The sequence below is a fragment of the Austrofundulus limnaeus genome, unplaced genomic scaffold, assembly GCF_001266775.1.
Source record: "Austrofundulus limnaeus strain Quisiro unplaced genomic scaffold, Austrofundulus_limnaeus-1.0 Scaffold330, whole genome shotgun sequence".
Classification (NCBI taxonomy): Eukaryota; Metazoa; Chordata; class Actinopteri; order Cyprinodontiformes; family Rivulidae; genus Austrofundulus; species Austrofundulus limnaeus.
In genome coordinates, this window is record NW_013952732.1 from 540,801 (window position 1) to 546,102 (window position 5,302).

The following is a 5,302-nucleotide window of genomic DNA, read 5'->3' on the forward strand; positions in this document are numbered from 1 at the left end:
AAATATATATATATATATTTGTGCTGATAATCCTGAGTGGTCTGTTGACTGACCTTTGTATTTGTTCAAATAATTGTTATGGGCAGGTTACAATATAAAAATATTTGTCATAATCATGTCTTGTGATGATTTGACAGGAGTTTTACTTTTAAACTGTAAGTGAATTTAATTTAGTTATGTTGGTTATGATAGTTTAGTTATGATGTAAATACAATAAAAAATAAACCGAGATTTAGAATAATTATCATTTTGATCCATACATTGTTAAAGTCTGACTGGGCCTCGGGCCACTTTATGTTCAATAAACTGGGCCCCGAGGTCAAACAGGTTAAGAACCCCTGGTTTATCCTTTGTGAAATGTAATTGTCTTGCAGGAGATTCCCATGCTTGTGCAAAAAGTTGTAAATTATGCAACCGTCAACAATCTATTCAAGATTACAGACTTCCTGTTTTGGAGGATGAGTTGTGCAGAAAGTGCTACAGGTGCAGCCAGCTGACCAGGAGAGGATGAAATGAAAGAGACGTGCAGCGTAACAAATGAAGCAACTGCAAGACAGATCTTTGTCTTTGCACGCCGTTCTTCGGATAATAAAGCTAAGGTTCGTGGCTGCGKAGACATATTTCAGCTGAAATGCGATTCTGCAGAAACATCCTCGACACGGCAGGACATGCTAACGTCTTTCTGCGCAGACAGAAAAATTAGAGTCCTGGATGTGGTGCACRTCTCTGAGCTCACTGATGAGACGATGATGATGATGGAAGCAGTGAGGAACTCTGTCTCAGACCACCGAACCACACAGATCTAACCCCCCGTCTGCCTGGTCGAAATGAGGGTTAGGATCTATTTTTTGATGCACAGGATATAAATGTATTTGAATCAATTTATAAACATTAAGAATTGATTATTTTTTTTACGTTAGCATCCTGCAAACGGTCGAAATCTGATATGAAGCGACTCGCCGTGACTGTTTATGACGTGAGGAGCAGGATCTTCTGCACTGACGGCCGGTTATTTCTGCTTCTATGAAGTTACGATCATGTTCAYAAGAGCCACACTATATGTAAGATGAGAAGAAGAAATATTATGAATACAATTTTCTGAGCTTTGAGCACAAAAATGGAGCAATACTTTAAAAAAACTGGTCAGAAACACTGTGATTGTACGAAAAATGCACCTATTTTTTTTCTCGATTCTGAGTCCTCAACATGTCTTCAACAGCCTGGTGAGAGAGAACTAAAGAGTTACAGGTACTTAGCAAAACAATAGGCATGCGTGGCAAAAAAACACAAATCAGTGAGTGGACAGGAAGGCTGCTGAGGACAGCTGAGACTAATGAGAATGGGGAACAGGTGTGGATTGGAGGAGCGGAGACTAACTGTGGAAAAGTACTGGTGGCACAGGGAGGAGGCACGACAAAGACGACCAAACAAGGGACAAACATGGAAACAAGACAAAAACATACAGATCATATCTGGAAACTCTAAAAAATTAAACATTCGGTGGATAAATCAGATTCTAAACAAACTGCCCCCAGGATAAAACAGAGAGCAAAACCTCTTTATTTCCAAAACAACACCACAGTGAGTCATCTTTGTTTTTTTCTCAATGAATTCAACATTTCAGTAATAATGGATTCCCCTTGAGGAACTGRTCCGGCATGAGGGGGGAACTCAGCCAGTTTTTTTCCATGTGGGATCCATAAAGCGTTACCCATTAGCTCAATGTGGGCCCCATGTGTGTTTGAGGATCCACAGACATGGAAGTAACGTCCACAACCGAGCTGTTGGGAGATAATTGCTGGTTAAACACTGCTCTGACCGTGTTTACCGTTTCAGTAATGACTAAACGATTTTCCAGCGGAGCGAGATGGTGCGTGATGATGATCTAGTGAAGAAGTGACACAGAGACAGTTTATTCATGGGGTTTGAATGTTGCAGATTTTATTTCTGAGCTTTTTGTGTGTGTGTGTGTGTGTGACGAAATTCAGAAACAATAAAATATCTGCAATTAAAGTTGTGATGCATGAAATGGATCAGGGCCACCATCCTGCACGTTTTAGATGTGGTTCTGCAGAACTCCATATTCTGCATGTTTCAGTGTTTTCTTACAGAGAGTGGTTATTTTAATTCTGACACGAATCAGATGAGAAATATTAAGTTGATGCATGATAACACAACTGATCAATTCATTAAAATGCAGCTCAGGTTCTTGCACGCAGCTGGAATATTATATAATAATAAAACCTCACATATCCTCTACCGCAGGTGCTCCCACACTTTTCAGCTTTTCACCCACAAAATAGCAGCAGCAGAGAGCTGTGCCCCCAGCTTATTTTATGAGGGGCATCAGGTCAAATAAACAAAGCATCAATATTCATTATCTAATTTTAGGCACACTAACCTCACCCTTTTGTTCAATTAGGACAAAAAAAAGTTGCTAGTGGTCATTTTAAAATGTAAATATTCATAAAAAAAAATTTTGTCAAAACCCCCCCATGACCCACAATTCATTCAACTCATTAGTATATTACATTTAAATTCATGATTTTCCCTCATAAATCTGCATAACAAATAAAAACGTACACAGCTCAACAATTTGTGCTTCTTTTTTTATTTATTTATTGTTTATTTGGAGTTCTGAAATTATCTTTAAATTAGATGTTTGTATCTTAAAATCCTAATCAGGACAGTTATGAAAAACTGTTACTTTTCTTTCCCTGCCTATTGATAAATTACATTAACAGATTAAAATGATTCAAAACTTTAAAGTTTGCAGCCTCAATTAGGTCTATATCGTTAATTAATGCACTAATTAGTTCTATTGCTTTAAAAAAACTGCTCTGTGAGATCAGCTGCAGGATCCATTTTCAGGCTGGTTTATTCATTTTCTGTACCGGGTCGGTTCTAATCCTCCGGTACCGAGAGTCCTGTCTCTGCAGCTGCTGTGAACTTAAAACGATCGGTTCTTTTACCTGTTCGGTTCCTCAGACCGAGGCTTCCTGCAGCTCCATGTTGTCCAGCTGACAGAAGAAGAAGAAGAAGATGATGTTTTCTCTCCAGGTCCGCAGGCTCGAGCCCCGCTGCTGCCGGCGCGTTTCCGGTACGGAGTCAGGAAAAAAAAGAAGAAGAAAAAAAAAGTCCCGGCAATGTTCCACCTTCCTCGCGGCCACGCGCACCAGTGCGCACACATTTTTGGAGAGCTGAGGGCACGAGGGGCACTGTGATAAGGCTGAGTGTGCACGTGCGCGTCACACGAGGTGAAGCTGATTGGCTGTGCAAATTATGTTTAATTAAATTAAAGTAAAACTGAATTTAATATATATAATTAGTCTGTTCGGATCAAAGTGTTTTTAAACCCGTCCGGAACACCCCCCATGTTCTTCTGGAGCCCCCTGGTGATCAATACAAATAAAAAATAAAAATAAATCTGTGCTCCTGAATCACAACAGCTGCTCCAACAAAACATTTAAGATATAGTTTTGTTTGGTTTTGTCACAATTAATCAATCCTTGTCTGAAACTTCCACCATGATTTCACAGATTTAATTTAATTTAAACTGATTCCACTCAAACTGCACCGTTTTCTCAGAGATTTTCACAGATTATCACACAGACCCACAAAAAACAACAGCGAGAGGCAGGTTTAAAACTTAATAATCCAACTAAACAAGGACATAATGACTTSTGTGTTGATTACTTGTAATAAAACCTGCCTTTGTTTGGACTCGTGGTTTCTGAAGGTTATTTAAGGCGACGTTTGATCACACATGGGGTCTTAATCTCAACACACTGGATTAACAAACAGCAGATTGAATCAAATGGTTCATTTTCGTTTCTCATTTTGCAACATTTCTGCAGCCTTTGTATGAAAATCAGGCTCACATCATTTGGTAGCAAAATCCTGAAATTAAACAGTAAAAATCTAAATGGTGCATTTTTATGTGAAACATTTTTATTAAATACTTGAGAGTTTTGTGTCGTTGTGGAATAAGTAAAAGCAAATTGACGCAGCATCAGACCAAATGTTGAATTTTTGAGTTAAACAATTATAATTTTAACTCGAAGTTAAATTAGAATAAACGTCAACAAGGTAAACTTTGTAAAAGAATGTCACTAAAGCACTGAAATCGATTTAGGGTTGAATAAACACCCATAATTAGCTGATTATGGCTTGACATGAAATAATAATAATAATAATAAGTTCTGAAGCTTCTGAGAGTTTAGTTTACAACAAATGTTGTACAAAGAGGTGATAAAATATTAYRTTTGTTTAATAAATCAGGTTGCTGTTTAACATGAAGCACACAGAATTATGCAATAAGTGAGTAATTGACATGTTTTATCCACATTCCTGACCTGTTCATGTTTAATGATTTAACAACCTGTTATTAACCTTTGACCTTTGATTGCTAATGGCTGGCCTTCTTGGAACTTTCTGCAAAATATTTTTGTTTTTCTTAACCAAGTTTGGAAAATGCAAATCTTGACAGTGTAAAGATTTTTTTTGTCAAGTTAGAAACACAAAGAATGTGCGTCAAAAAAAAAAAACTGTGACATTACTGCTGCTGTTGATAACGTTAATGCACAACACACACGCACACACACAGGRCCCACTGAGTGAGTGGGTCTTTGAACAGGATACACCCGGTGGACCAGGAAGCCACTTAGTGACACACAAACACAAAAAACTCTCCCTCTCTGTACCTCTTCCTGGAAATGATCACCACCCACACACACATATAAACACACACACACAAGCATGCACTTCAACACACATACACTCCCTGCCCTCCTCTGTGTCTTGTTAATGAAAACACTCGTTTGTGGATGTTTCCCTCGTCTGAGGGCACATGTTGCAAACCAAAGCACCTCGTGAACGCCATCACTCCTGAACACAGAGGGTCGCAGGAAATGACTCCACTGGGTTTCCTCTGTACAACAATTTAACAACACTTTGTTTATAAAAGGGGGAACACTGATTAAATCACCCAGAAGCTCCGCCCTCTCCTTTCAGATGACATAAAACAAACAAAATCTGCAGTTCAATTACGTAAAGTTATGAGTAGTCAGTATGTTACGTGCAGCACCTCAAAACTTTGGCACTAATAACCACGTGCGTTAAGAGCTCATTAAAGAGTAACTTACCCCAAAATTAACTTTTTTTAGCTGATAAACTGTCTAGAATGTGTCTAAAATGTTATATAGTACTGTTTCTGTGCTAATGTTGATGTTTTTGTGCGTATTTGTTCAAATCTGTAATATTTGGTCTAAAAACATCTTTTTGCTGCTCATATGGGTAGAGC

General features: G+C 38.3%; 1 protein-coding gene across 1 annotated transcript in view; it reads right to left on the reverse strand.

Moving 5' to 3' along the window:
* npr1a (natriuretic peptide receptor 1a) overlaps positions 1–3,113 on the reverse strand; it is a gene marked incomplete in the record, with an annotated part of 37,273 nt that extends 34,160 nt beyond the window's left edge. The window contains 1 exon segment of the mRNA XM_014022464.1: positions 2,973–3,113.
* Positions 3,114–5,302: the final 2,189 nt, after the last annotated feature.